Raw genomic sequence first — 16471 nt, 5'->3', positions numbered from 1 at the left:
TTTCAGCAAATATAGGTAATATATTTTGCTCCACTTAAACAAAACAGATTTATTAAACAGATGTATTTATTAAATACTTTTTATTTTTTAAATTAAATATTTTAGTCATATATATATATATATATATATATATATATATATATATATATATATATATATATATATATATATATATATATATATATATATATATATATATATATGACCAAAAAATAATAATAATAATAAAAAAATGTATATATATATATATATATATATATATATATATATATATATATATATATATATATATATATATATATATATACTTTTTTTTTTTTTTGGTGTAATTCAAACATTTAGAAATTAAACTAAAGAGGCAATTGTTGTATACATTTTTGGTGATTCCTAATATAAAATTTAATCATAAGCTTGGCAAGCAATTTTGAAGAATTCAGACATTCAGACTGAATGTCCGAGCATACTGCTAGAGAGGCGTTTCAAAAATGGCCACCTAGTAAAATGACTTGCCTTAAAGGAACTTTGGTGTAAGTGCGACTGTGTGTGTGTATGCTATGTCCCCACAAGTATAGCAATACCAGTACATTTTGACTTTATGGTGGAGTCGGCTCATAAATCCTACAGAATAAAGTGTTTTGAAAATGTAAATATGCAGATTGTTCTCTGTGAAGATTTGGTTTAGGTGTAGAGTTGGTATAGGAGGATAGAATATATAGTGTGTATAGTATTAAAAAAAAAATATGCCTATGGGAAGTCCCCATAAAGATATCAGTGCAAATGTTTATGTGTGTGCACGCTTACATTATGTATCTTCTTATCAATGGCTTGCGTGCATAATAATTTATTCACAGTCCAACATGTTTATATGCAAATACCCTCTCTAGTGCAATTATAGAGAACGATCGCACATGCAATTTACACAGTTCCCGTCACTTTTATAAACACTCCTGCGCAGCTGATCTCTGTCCGCTTTGCTCATTTTGAGCAAACTCCAAGAAATTCTAATGACATTTCACAAAAAGTCCAGCGCCGAACTCTCCGCTAACCTTTCTGAGCGAGGAGTTGGCTTTTTCCTGCACCGTCTCTGTCGACTGTCTTAAACGACTCTGCTGTAATTATTGGCAAAAAGCAAAGGTCAGCCAATCTCAGCGCTATGCAAATGACCTCATTATATAATTTGGAGCATTTCTGAAAGCAAGTGACATTCAATTAGAGGTAAAAAAGAGAGGGAAACAGTAACTTCAGCATGAGCTACGAACCACTTACTGTAGACAAACCACAGCGGCTCCGTCCTCACAACTCACAACTACACTGACCCTTTCACCTTCGAACCCTTTGCGCCCTAAAATGATCACGCTAGGAACTATTTAACAATATGCTATTATACGCAATAATCACATCGAAGCATATGCAAAGTTGACTGGTAATTGATCACTTGCATGTGTTTTTTAAGGCCTGTGACATGAGGCCCCTTTTACACATGAAGTCCTTTCCGGAATGACAGGCAATTTTTCCAGAAAAATGTGTGAACAGGCCCCTTTTAAAAATACCGGTAAATTCGTTCTGGCAATTTTCTGAAAAGAGAAGTTGTAACATTACCGGTAATTCTATGTGAACACAGAACGAACATTGCCGGAAAGAGCGTGTTCACAATTAGAACACGCTGAAGTAAGACGTCTACTCCAGCCAAGCAAAAAATTCAGACACATTTACATCCATGCTCTTTATGAATAAAAAAGCCTTTAAATATATCCACAGACACGTTTAGCTGCTAGATTTTAGTTAGATAATGTTTATATGTTTCTTCTCAATGCCAACTGTGTGAAAAGATATTCATACAATGCTTATGTTTGTTGAACTTCAAGCTCTGCTTCAGTTGCTTGACAAGTGTGCACGTGAAGCAGTGCTCTGGTGAGCACCAGCACACACACATATGCTGTTTCTCCATATGTTTTCATTGAAGTTGTTCACAATACTCATCCATCCACAGAATTTGTAATGTAGTCAAGTGTGTAAATGTTTAGCTGCGCTTGAAAATTATCAACAAAAGTCAGATGCCTTCTATGTTTACTAATACATCGCAGATGTTTAGAGCTCATTTCTGGTTAATAATGTCAGAATTTACCAGTATTTTGGAATGGATTTGTATAGTCTTTTCTGCAAAAATTCTGAAACTGTCATGGTCACCAGCGATCCAACCTGTGCAGATCGCTGGTAAACACGGACAGCTAACAGACTACAAATCCGCCATCATGCAACACACACACACCTGCTCCAAGTCACCACTGATTACACTCTCACAGCTGATGCTGCTCAATGACTGATTACACACACACATATATACGGCTCACTTTGAGACACTCATTGCTGAGTCTTGTTGAACTGAACTGTGAACATTATTACACATTTTCTTTGTTTTGTTTTGCTGTGTTAAACCCTAGCCTTGTTTTCTTGTTTTACTCCTGTCTGCTGCCTTCCTTCTGACCACTTGCCTGATATTTGACTACGACTCTGGATTTGCCTGTTTACATCTGTTTGCTCCTGTGTTGATCGTTGCATGTCTCACCATCCCAATTAATAAATCCTGCATTTGGATCTGCACCCCTGTTGTCAGCATCACTTCATTGTAACAGAAACGCCCTCGCCTGTGTGAACAACACTTTTTTGAATCTACGGTAAAGTCATTCTGGTAATTTTCCATATATATACCGGCATCACTGTGTAAAAAAGGGGCTTTATAAGGATTTCTAAATGCATTGCTGTAACTAATCGTGATTAATTCTATTGAATTGTGTCTACAACGAAGCCTATGAAGTATTACTTTGCATTTAAATATATTCAATGACTGTACCTGAATACTGTTAGACTCCTAGGAAAATGATAAAACACTGTTTATTTTATTTGTATCAACACAAAAACGACTTATTGTATTGATCTATACTTGTAGATTGTCATATTTTACGCATATTCACTAACCTTTGGCATTAGTAAGCCATTTGCACCCACAGAACTGCCGCTCACTGGATATTTGATCTTTTTCAGACCATTCTCTGTAAACCCTTTAGATGGTTGTGCGTGAAAATCCCTGAAAATTTTCTGAAATACTCAGACTAGCCTGTCTTGCACCAACAACCATGCCATGTTCAAAGTCACTTAAATCAGCTTTCTTCCTCATTCTGATGCTCGGTTTGAACTGCAGCACATCATCTTGACCATGTTTTCTCTGTAAACCCTAGAGATGGTTGTGCGTGAAAATCCCTGAAAATTTTCTGAAATACTCAGACTAGCCAGTCTTGCACCAACAACCATGCCATGTTCAAAGTCACTTAAATCAGCTTTCTTCTTCATTCTAATGCTCTGTTTGAACTGCGGCACATCATCTGGACCATGTCTACATGCCTAAATGAGTTGCTGCCTTGTGATTGGCTGATTAGGAATTTGCATTAACGAGCATTTGGGCAGGTGTACCTAATAAAGTGGCCGGTTAGTGTATTTGAAAAAAAAAAAAAACACAGGAGGGCTGATAATTTTGACTTCAACTGTATATAGCAGAACAACAAAATATCAAAACGTTACTTTGTTCGTGATATGACGCAGACCTAATTAGCATTATTTATTTATGCTAATTCATGGGAGGAATATTCAAGCTGAGCTACTTTACCTGTTGTCAAAATCTGCATTTAAAGTTGCTGAAGTGACAAGACACACTGTGAGAAGCAATAAAATAGGTGTAAAAGTGAAGTGTGAAACTCTGTTTATGAAGCTCAATCATAAACAAACAAAAAAAGAAGAGAGTTGGTGGCACAGTCTGTTTGAAGTGTTAAATACTTTTTTTTTTTATCACTGAAATCTGCCTTTGAAACTGTGCACATAATGTGTGTGCATACACTATGTGTGTATTAGTTTATTAGGATAAAATATCATCATCTTCTTCAGTGTTGTTAGCCACGAGCCATGTTTTATGGGGGATTGATTGTTTAATGACAGATATTAAATTTGGCTTACTGTCCACACTCTAAAAATGCTAATTAATAAACCTATTAACTTTTTTATAGGCAGCACGATGGCTCAGTGGTTAGCACTGTCGCCTCACAGCAATAAGGCTGCTGATTCGAGTCCCTACTGGGTCAGTTGGCATTTCAGTGTGGACTTTGCATGTTCTCCCCATGTTGGTGTAGGTTTCCTCCGGGTTCTCTGGTTTCCCCCACAGTCCAAACACATGCCACTATAGGTGAATTGGATGAACCAAATTGTGTAAAACATATGCTGGATAAATTGGCGGTTCATTCTCCTGTGGTGACCGCTGATAAACAAAGAAACTAAGCCGAAGGAAAATAAATTAATGAATGAATTAATGAATTAATGAATTAATGAATGAATGAATGAATATATACAGTTAAAAATCAAAATGATTAAACCCCATTTTATTATTATTTTTTTTTAAATTTATCCCAAATGATGAATAACAGACCAAAGAAATTTCCACAGCATGTCTGATAATACTTTTTCTTCTGAAGAAAGTCTTATTTGTTTTGTTTCGGCGAGAATAAAAGCAGTTTTTTATTTTTAAACACCATTTTCATGTAAAAATTGTTAGCCCATTTAAGCCCCTTTTATTGAACTATCCTGACTGGTTTACCTAGTTAAGTCTTTAAATGTATCTTTAAGCTGTGTATACATACATATATATATATATATATATATATATATATATATATATATATATATATATATATATATATATATATATATATATATATATAGTTGAAGTCAGAATTATATACATGAATATACACACACATGTGAAATTGAGTTAAACATAAAACATAAAAATGTAGAATTATAGACTAATTAGCTAACATTATAAAAACACAACAACAATAATTAATTAAATCCCTAAAACACTAACTAATGAATTAATATAATTGCCTGTGTTTAGTAAAAAAATGCATATTATATTAAGTTTGTAAATAACAGTTTTAAAAAGTTTAAGTAATTGTGGAATTAATTAATGCTAATTTTAAACCCATTAAATATTCAGAATGACTAATTTTGACTGGACTAATTATTTGAAGCCAAGCAAACTAAAACATGAAAAATAAAAATAAATATTAATATAAAGAATTATGGTAATATTTTAAAGAACAAAATTGAGTTGAGTTAAAAAAATTACTTCCTAAAACATAATTAGTTTATGTATCTATTTGTTTCCACTGTTGGAAGAGCAAAATCATCTATATTATATTATATTATATTATATTATATTATATTATATTATATTATATTATATTATATTTTATTTTATTTTATTATATTAAATTATATATATATATATATATATATATATATATATATATATATATATATATATATATATATATATATATATATATATATATATATATATATATACATAAAGTCTTATTTGTTTAGTTTCGCCGAGAATAAAAGTAGTTGCAGCTGTGTAAAACATATGCTGGATAAGTTAGCGGTTCATTCCGCTGTGGCAACCCCTGAATAAAGAGACTAAGCCGATAGAAAATGATTGAATGAAGAATTATTTAACAATTTAATGCACAGTTTGGCAAATTAAAATACAGGTAAAGAAGTTTTATTTTTAAGAGTGTTTCTGACTGCCTACACACAGTTTGGTAACTGATACGGGTATCAATTCCTCTACAAACCACAAGTCATGTGTAGTATTTTATTCATATGATATTCTTTGGTTCAGTCGAAACAAACCACCATATTAATCTCTCATATCATAATACAATATCATCAAAGCAATACTGCACAGATCAGCTTTCAGAGTGAAATGCAAGCCTTCAAGGCGGCGTCCCAATGAGATGCTTGAAAACACCCAAAGCAGCCTGAAATGAACACAGGTATGAGTTCACACTTCACTTCTATTATAAGCCATTGCAAAGCAGGTGTATGATTTTCTGCATTACATATACATTAAATGCTGTGATAATGAATCGTCATATACCTGATCCAACCTTTTGAAATATTTATTGATGCATGAATATATGTGTGTGCATGGAAATGCACACACTGCATTTAAGGCAGGGAAGATAGGTGGGGAAAATGCATGATGACAAAATACTCACTGTAAACTTTTGTAATGGTAACAAAACAAACAAACACAAAAATTATAATAAATAATAATAATAATAATAATAATAATAATAATAATAATAATAATAGAAATAAAAACATGTATTTGTAGTAATAATGTAAAAATATATTTGTAGCAGCTTTGATTTCATTTTAATTGATCTTGCTTTCAAAAATATAGATTATTTATTTATTTAGGAATAAATGAAAATAATTTAATAAAAATGATAATGACAGAGACACATTACCCTGTTTATTGCAAAAATGCATTAAAAATTATTAATAATGTAATTTTCAAGTGTTCAAAAATTTACATTTTAATTAATGGGTGCAAACACACCTCTGAGCCCAGTGTTATTTATTTATTTTTAAAGTAGTTTCTTCTGTATTTTATTTATTTTTTCTTAATGATTTTTCAATTCCCTGAAAGTTAGTATGTGTGTTTATAATGTACACCCTGTTTGCATTTGAATTTATTTATTTATTTTATTTTTTTCTTATTTATTTTCTAAATTGTCAAAGTTGGTATGTGTGTTTTAAAATGTACCCTGTTTTCATTTAGATTTATTTGTTTATTTAACTTAATTTCTTAGTTATTTATTTATTTGTTTGTTTGTTTGTTTGTTTGTTTGTTTGTTTGTTTTAATAAATTTGTTCTTATTTTCTCAATTCCAAGAAAGTTGGTATGTGTGTGTTTGCACAATGTTTACATTTTAATTTGTTTATTTTTACCTGTTTATTTTCCATGTTCTCAGAAAGTTAGTATGTGTTAGTTTATAAATAAATAATTGTTTATTTTGTTTATTCATTCTAATTTATATATTTATTTATTACATTTTTTTTTCTTATTTATTATTTTTTTAATCCTTTTAAAAGTTAGTATGTTTATAAATGCATACACTACCTAAAATATAGTGCCAGATAGGTAGAAAATATTTATTTATTTATTTATTTATTTATTTGCTTGCTTGCTTGCTTACTTATTGATTTATTATGCTTGTAGCACCCACAGTTTATCAGCATACTGCATGCATGTCTTTATTTCTTATATTAAGCCACCAAACCAGAAATACATATGATAATTTTGGTTTTGTTGAAAATTGACAGATACTGGGCTCACCTCGAGGGACACATTGACCTCTTTATAGCAAAAAATGCAAAAAAAGCAGCTATATAATTTTTTATTTTATTTTTGGACAGTAGCATTATTGGTTAATCTACTGCACGTATGTGCATATTTCCTATATTAATCCACCAAAAGCACAAATATACAGAAAAAAAATGATAATTTTGTTTTTGTGTAAATTTGACAGAGACTGGGCTCATCTCGTGGGACACATTGACCTGCGCTGTTTATCGCAAATATGCACCAATAAACAGAAAATAATCTCATTTTCAATGGTACAAAAATATACATTTGAATAAAAGAGGGCGCAAAAATACAGCATAAAGGCCAGTGAGAAATATATACACAAAATGTTCTCAGAAAGTTAATGCAGGACCCCATGTGTATTCCCCTTACACCGAAAGTCAATGCGAGCATGTGTGTGTGTGTGTGTGTGTGAGCATGTGTGTGTGTTTGCCCAGCAGTCACTCACAGCAGTATTAGCATAAGACCAGCTTAAACCTTCGCCACTGCCAATTTACACGCAATCATGGCTTATCATGCTTGTCAGCCCATATTAGCAGCGTGTTTTTATATTGTAACGGGCCAAACACGCCACTGATGCCAAGCAAACATCGCCCGCTTTCAGCTAAGATGTTTGCCCTCATCAAAAGCACACAGAATCAGTGTCACAGAAGTTCCCTACTCGATCGGGACGCCCTGTTTCCTTAAGAAAAAAAAGAAAGCGGATGCATCTAAAGTGCTTTACAGAACACGGAGACTTCTTTGGCTGCCAGTAAATAGGCAATTACGACATGCATAAACAAATCTGCTAACATTCAGATCTTTAATGAATTACATTTCACTGCGATTCAGGCTTATGTCACTTTATTTTTTTTTCTAAAGCGGAATTTGAGGGCTTGCTTATTTCAGAGTGATTCACATCCAACAGAGTAGCGCTTAATGGATTTGCGTTAAGTCTGGGTTTAACCTTGCCTCCTGCTCGGCAAAAAGTCATCGCCGTCTGAGGAATGCTATCGCGGTTTAGCGGCAGATCAGGTCTCTGTGTAGAGATTAGGCTCAGAGTTTTGCTGGAACTTTCTTCGCCGAATGACACAAAAACCTCAGAGCATCTTCCGTAATGCACCGCAAATCTGGCTGGAGATCATCCGCTGCTGTATCTGTTCTTAAAGGGGTCCTATCATGACCCTTTTCACAAGGTATAAAATAAGTCTCTGAGGTCGCTAGAGTGTGTATGTGAAGTTTCACCTCAAAATGCCACACAGGTATTGTATTATAACTCTTTGAAACTGCTCTTTTAGGTGTTGATCCAAAATGTGTTGTTTGGTGACTGTTACTTTAAATTTAAATGTAGGTTTGTAAAAAGTATCAACTTCGGTACCAATCGATACTGAAATTTTGCCTGTGTCTAAGTATTTGTCAATGAAGTGTGGTGAATCAATAACCTTCACGGCCCATCACAGTCATTTTTGGACATGTGAAAGCAATGTTTAAGTACACCCTCAAATGTTAGCGGAAAATGGACGCTTTTTAGTAGCCATAGGTGCTGAACTCTGTACTTTTGACAATGAGATTGGCAGATCGAGTCTGTGAGTGGAGATTAGGCTCAGAGATTTGGTGAAACTTTCTTTGCCAAATGCAAAAAAAATCTCAGAGCATCTTCTGTAATGCACCGGAAATCTGGCTGGAAATCATCCGCTGCTGTATCTGTTCTTAAAGAGGTCTTATCATGGCCATTTTTACAAGATATAAAATAAGCCTCTGAGGTCCCTAGAATGTGTGAAGTTTCAGATTAAAATACCACATAAACAATGTTTTATACCTCTTTAAAACTGCCTCTTTTGGCCGTTGATCCAAAATGTGTCGTTTTGGTGACTGTCGCTTTAAATCCAAATGTAGGTTTGTCAAATTACCAATTTCGTTACTATTCGGTACTGAAATTTTGTCTGTCCATGTATTTGTCGTTAAAGTGTGGTGAACCAATAACCTTCAGGGCAAATCTCAATCATTTCTTTTAAACATGTGAACACAATGTCCAATCAGCAATGTTTAATACACCCTCAAACGTTAGCAGAAAATTGAGGTTTTAAAAATTTCAGTAGTGATTGGAAACAAACTCGATACTTTTGACATCCCTATTGAAACAAGATTGGCAGATCAAGTCTGAGTGTAGAGATTAGGCTCAGAGTTTTGCTGGAATTGTCTTTGCCAAATGTCACAAAAACCTCTGAGCATCTTCCGTAATGCACCACAAATCTGGCTGGAGATCATCCGCTGCTGTATCTGTTTTTATAGGGGTCCTATCAAGACCCTTTTTACAAGATATAAAATAAGTCTCTGAGGTTGCTAGAGTGTGTATGTGAAGTTTCAGCTCAAAACACCTCACAAGTATTGTATTACAACTCTTTGAAACTGCCCCTTTTAGGTGTTGATCCAAAATGTGTCGTTTTGGTGATTGTCACATTAAATTTAACTGTATGTCTCAAAAGTATCGAATTCGGTACCAATCGATACTGAAATTTTGTATCTGTATTTGCACTTGGCGAACAGCTACGATGAGTAGTGAATCAATGACCTTCACAGCCAATCACAGTCGTTTCTGTTGAGCATGTTAGCACAATAGCCAATCTTGCGTGTTTAAGTATCCGCTCAAATATTAGCATGTAATGGAAGTGTTTAAGATTTCAGTACAGATCGGTACCAAACTCGATACTTTTGGCAACCCTATATAAACGAATTTGTCTCTTTTTACAGAAGAGAGCATAGCTACAATTGCCGATGCATCAGCATATTGGCAGATTCAAAACAAGACCAAAGAAGTGTTTCAGAAGAATATCGTTTATGAAGATTAAAATATACATTTCTGCATCCTAAAACTAGTTTATAATGCCTATTATTCGCTGACATTATCTTTAGCAGGTAAAGACTCTAATAGCAGATGGCTGCTTCTCAAACAGGGCTGTTTATGCTAATGAGGGAGAGATGGTCACTAGTGGGTGGGGTTTTACCCCTCTGATGATACATACAAAGGGAGAAAGTCAATCACAAAAAGTGTTTTTATCAAATATGATTATAATAAACAAATAGAATTCATATATTCATATATTTGTACAATAAGAGGCTGGTTATAATCAAACACTGCTGCCACACAACAGTGTTTAAACCCCTTATAAAAGAGATTTTTGCATAATAGATCTCCGTTAAAGTGATGATTTCAAGTCCAACTCAAGAGCCTTTCTCAGCATGAATAAGAGAATTTCTGCTTCCGGATGCCACGCGGATGAGAAATAATAGACTGCTGCTTGTGTCTGGATCTCATGGGATGGTTCATTGGCAAGCGGACCCCTTGCGTCCTCCATCCCTCAGAGTTTTTCCCATGTGGTGAAGATGCTAACAAACCCCTCTGTGTTCAACAGGAGAAAGAAAAACGGTGTTCTCTTTCACACCTTAACCAAGCTTTAATGCTTATTCGAACCAGGTGGAAAATTGGCAAAGTAAATTTTTTACAAATGTGTCTTCACTTCTTACTTTTTTATTCGCAAAGAACTTTTTAATAAATTAAATACATATTTGTAGAGTGGAACCATTAATGTAAATAATAATAATAAAAAAAAAACTTTTTAAAGAGTATTTTATTGTAAAGATTCAAGAAAAGTTGCTTACAATGTACAAAAACTCAAAAATAAAATTTATTTAAATTTTATAATCTATTTTAACACACACAAACACACATGTATATACAGTTGGAGTCAGAATCATTAGCCCCCCTGAACTACTAGTCCCCCTGTTATTTTTTCCCTAATTTCTGTTTAACGCAGAAAAGATTTCTTCAGCACATTTCTAAACTTAATAGTTTTATTAAAACATTGATTTATTTTATCTTTGCCATGATGACAGTATGACATGACTGTTGACCTTATTCTAAAATGCGGAAGTGCGCCTGTTTTCGCGATTGTCTTAGAACTTCCGTTTCAGTCGCCTCTGGGAGAAATGACTAGGAATAATAAACAGCAAAGAAAAAAATGGTCAAACCACTTGCTCTACAAACAAATGTTTGCATGACTATACAGACCAAGTAGAATAAAATAACAAGGAAATATCAGTTTGCAACATCAAACAGCGAAAAGAGCAGTTTTTAATGTCTAAAAATGAATGGAAGTAAATGAGACCGGAAGTCTCGTGCCAAAAAGATTCAAATGGCAGCGCCCGCTCGTCTGCGGAGAATAAGGTCAATACAGCTTAAAATGACATTTAAAGACTTAACTAGGTTAATTAGGTTTACTAGGCAGATAATTAGGTTAATTAAGCAAGTTATTGTATAGTGATGGTTTGTTTAGACTATCGAAAAAACATATAGCTTAAAGGGGTTAATAATTTTTACCCTTAAAAAAAAAAAAAAAAAAAAAACCTTTATTCTAGCCGAAATAAAACAAATTTAAATTTATCCAGAAGAAAAGAAAAAATTACCTGACATACTGTAAAAATTTATTTGCTCTGTTAAACAATTTGGGAAATATTTAAAAAAAAAAAATTAATTCTGACTTCAACTGTGGGGGGTGCCGGTATAAAAGCATTTTTGTATTTATTTTTTTTTATATTATTATTATTATTATTATTAAATTATAAGTTATTAAAACTAGAATTTATAAAATTGTGTTGTGATATTATACCAAAGAATCCACAAAAAAAGATTTAATATTAGTAAACTTATCACTGCTGATTATTTTCATTCAAAAACTGTTTTTTTTTTGTTGTTGTTGTTGTTGTTGTTGTTGTTGTTGTTTTTATTTGCTGGCTTAATGTTGCAGATAAAAGTTTCTCTCTCTTTGGCTGCATTTATTTGATTTAAAGAGTAATACTGTAAATAAATGTTTTGGTTTATTATTTTTTTATTATTATTATTAAACAAAGCTGCATTTTTGGCAAGCTTCATTACTCCTGTTTTCAGAGTCACATCATTTTCCAGAAATCATTTGTAATTATGATGATTATCATAGTTAAAAACTGTTGTTTTAAATTTTTTTGTGACATCATAAAGCATGTTTAGGCAGCTAAAAAAAGCAAAAAAGGAAGAAAAAAATAATATATTAATTTGTAACATTATAAACAGCTTTATTGTCACTACTGAACAATGTCATGCATCAGTGATATGTTATAAAATATTTATTTCTTCTCATTAACCCCAAATGCTTGGTATGGTGAATCAAAACTAACCAACAAACCATGCGCAGAAAAACCTTTTATAGGCATTTGCCTCACATGTAGTTTATGGCACAATGCTGGTTATAGCTCGGTATCATTGTGAAGAAACACACACACAAACACACACACACACACGCACACACACACACACACACACACACACACACACACACACACACACACACACACACACACACACACACACACACACAGAAAAAAAGAATGAAAGCAGTAATAGCACAATCAGAAAAGCACTCAAACGCAGTGATTAATCTGCTGCACAATGACTCACACGTGTAGGTAGGCGCACACGGGCAAAGAAAAAAGGGCAAGATTTGGACAGGAAATTGAGGTTCTGGTTTAGCGTGGATATTTTCCTGTTGTGCTTTTCATTCGCGGGCGATTGCTCGGATTGCTAAAGGAAGAAGAGGAAACGTCAACCACCTCAAACGCTGCTTCCAACCTCGAACACTTGAGAAAATCATCCAATCAGAATCATCCATTTCTACACAACAACAACACGGGAAAACACTAGAGTTCATCACAGCGGCACGCAAGATGCTTCTACACCTCACAAATATAATGAGTTGAGAAAACGATCATTTTTAAGACTTTGTCTTTGTTAATAGTTACGCTGATGGAAGAAAGGGTTTGTTTTTCTGTGGATACATGTACTGTAAAAAAAAAATAATAATAAAAAAATAGACGAAGGCCTTTAAATGCAACGAGAAAGTCTGAGATTCATCATTTATGTGTGTGTTTATGAAATATTTATATCCAGCAACAATGATATTTACCACGTTTGACCATGACAGATTCTCTCCCCGAAATGAAAGCTGGAGATCTTGCAGATGGAGCTGAAAATTATCGGAGAGAGCATCAGGGTTGTCTTTGAGATAATGAATGTACTGTATTATCCAAAGTGGAGAATAGAAAATAATAGAAAAATGCATGACAGAAAGTGTTTTTTTTTTTTTTTTTATGTTGTTGTCTATAAATACATTTACTACGTGTTTATTTTTAATAGTCATCATAAAATAAAAGGTTTTGGTAACCAGATGAAAGCAATAAATAAATATAAATAAATAAATATCATGGAAAAGAAAGCAAAATAATAGACAGACAGACAGCCAAGCAGACAGACAGACTGTACTGGATTCTCCTGTATTTTACAGTTCTATCCCACTATCATCCTGTAAAGGTATTTTCCCGTATTTTCAGTCTTTCTCTGAAGGGTGGCAAATAAACATTAAATTGCCGATCTTCCCTATACGCAACCCATACCGCCAAACCACCAGAGGCCGCTCCTTGCTCCTAAATGTGAGTCTGTTCTGTGCTTTCGTTTTATTTAGCAAATAAATAAATGAAATAAAAATAAAAATGGTGGGATTCCCTCTCCTTTTCATTACAGGTGAAGCCGCCCCTCCTATGCAGTCCTTAAAACTTTCATATAGCGGTGCGTGACTGTCAGCTGACGTGTTCCATAGTGTTAAATATACGCTGTTTGCCAAATGGACTCTGTACATGTGATATAATGAGCGAAAGTCTGGGTTTTGAAAGAGTGTTTGAACAGACACACACACATTTATTCATTCATTTTCTTTTCGGCTTAGCTCCTTTATTAATCTGGGGTCGCCGCAGCGGACTGAACTGCCAACTTATCCAGCACATGTTTTTACGCAGCGGATGCCCTTCCAGCGGCAACCCATCTCTGGGAAACATCCATACACACACTCATTCATACTCATACACTACGGACAATTCAGCCTATCCAATTCACCTGTACCACATGTTTTTGGACTGTGGAGGGAAACCGGAGCACCCGGACGCCAACAGACCCAGCCGAGGCTCGAACCAGCGACCTTCTTGCTGTGAGGCGACAGCGCTAAAGATGTCGATCTTGGTGTTTTTTTTTTTGTTGTTTTTTTTTAAACACAACTACTTTTGTCCTAAATGAGCATAAAAAGTTAAAGCAGTCAAATGCTTTCATTATAACGGTAAATGTGTGCATTTTTAAAGTGACACCTCTGTTATTTAATGTGATCAAATGAAAAATCCAAATAAATGAGATTCATTCGTTGCCCTTAATTCAGAATGTGTGAGTTATACAGTGATGAAAAGATTAGTGAGATTTGATAACATGATTCTATTTCATTATAATAGCTATTAATTTTAATAAGCTGAACTGTTTGCTAATTTCTTTGGTGCTAATGTATACAATTTTTTTTTATTTTAATAATAATAATAATAATAATAATAATAAAACATAATTCTGACCGTTTAACTGTTCATTTACAATGAAACAGCTCCAGGAGAACATATTTAGTAATTTGAGGGTTTTTGGGGGTGGGGGCTTATTATAGTGGGCGTATCCAGAGATGTATATTAACAAAGTAGAACTACTTCACTACTGTACTTAAGTACTAAAAGGCAGTATCTGTACGTTACTGGAGTATTATTTTTTTCTACTACTTCCACTTTGACTTAAGTACACATTTTCCATGAGATTAATACTTTTACTCCAACAGATTGTTACAAGAAAATAGTGAATTATGTGGACATTATGTATAAAATGCAATTAAACTAAATATATATTTTTTTATTTTCAGAAAGTAAAACTACACATAATTTCCTGTAAGGGTTGGGTTTAGAGATTGGATTTGGGGTTAGAGCAATCGAAAGTATAGTTTGTAGAGTATAAAAACAACTGTAACCTATGTAATGTCCCCACAATTCACAAAAATGTGTGTGTGCGAGAGAGAGAGATAGAGAGAGAGAGAACTGTGTGTGTGAGAGTGTATGAATGTGTGAGAGTGGGGAGAGAGTGTTCATTTAGGTGTGTGCAGGGCAGTGTATGTGGTGTGTGTGTGTGTGTCTTTCTGTGTGTGTGTGTGTGTGTGTGTGTGTGTGTGTGTGTGTGTGTGTGTGTGTGTGTGTGTGTGTGTGTGTGTGTGTGTGTGTGTGTGTGTGTGTTTGCGAGAAAGAGAGAGAGAGAGAGAATGTATGTGAGTGAACATGCTGAATTATCTCATCAGTGAAGGGATTTTCTGGTAAAAGGGTCTGACGATGTGAGTTCTTGTATCATAGAAACTATTTACAGAGAAAAACAGTATCGTAAGCCCTGTTTCTTTTCGTTCTGCTTAATCAAGTGCTCCAAAAAAGATATGTAAAATAAACAAAACAATTAGTGTATTTTGACTGCTTTCCTTAATAACTACATTACACAATACTTTTACTTTTTACACAAAACTTTTACTTTCAGTACTTGAGTAGTACATTTTGAAATAAACTACATGCAATACTTAGGTACAAAAAATGCTGAATACTTTAGTACTTCCACTTAAGTATGGTGCTTAAAGACCATTTCTACTTCTACTTAAGTCACTTTTTGATAGAGCACTTTTCTTTTACTTAAGTATGGGTTTGTAGTACTTTATACATCTCTGGGCGTATCCCTTATTTTCCGACCACAATGTTGACAGGTAGTACATTTAAATTACAAATCATTGTAATCTCTATTCCTAAAACACAAACACTAAGACTCTTACACTGCTAAAAATATTTAAATACGCCAGAGCATTAAGTCTGATCAGACTGAGGAACAACACTGTGTTGATTACAGAATATCAACAACACAATCACCATGTCAAAGTCTTCGACTTCAATTCAAAAATACACTTCAGCCAAAAAAAAGCCCCCTCTCTTTTCCCCTTGACTCGGATGAGATCTGTCACTTATAGTTGTTTATCCGTTCCTGCACACTATTTTGTGGGTTTACAGTGGGAAAAAAAGTCACTTAAACCTGCCTGCGAGAATAACTTGGGAGAACTGCCAAGAGTGTTTGTGAAATACTAGATATATAGATATATATACAGTACACACACACACACTTTTCTGAAAGGATCATTGTTGCTGAAGCTGTAGTCGGCGAGAGATATATACCCTGCTTTATGGAGGTGTTTTTTTTTTTTATGGGAGATGTAGAGTCATAATAAAAGGCTTTCTGCCCTCTGTTGGTGCGATTGC

The 16471-nt window shown here is 33.8% G+C and overlaps 1 protein-coding gene across 2 annotated transcripts in view; it reads right to left on the bottom strand.

Annotated features, from left to right (window-relative positions):
• Window positions 1–16471, bottom strand: part of pcdh9 (protocadherin 9) — a 512656-nt gene that overhangs the window by 175479 nt on the left and 320706 nt on the right. The window lies entirely within an intron of this gene.

Source organism: Danio rerio, chromosome 6 (assembly GCF_049306965.1).
Source record: "Danio rerio strain Tuebingen ecotype United States chromosome 6, GRCz12tu, whole genome shotgun sequence".
NCBI lineage: Eukaryota > Metazoa > Chordata > Actinopteri > Cypriniformes > Danionidae > Danio > Danio rerio.
This window is presented reverse-complemented; position numbering and strand designations above follow the sequence as displayed.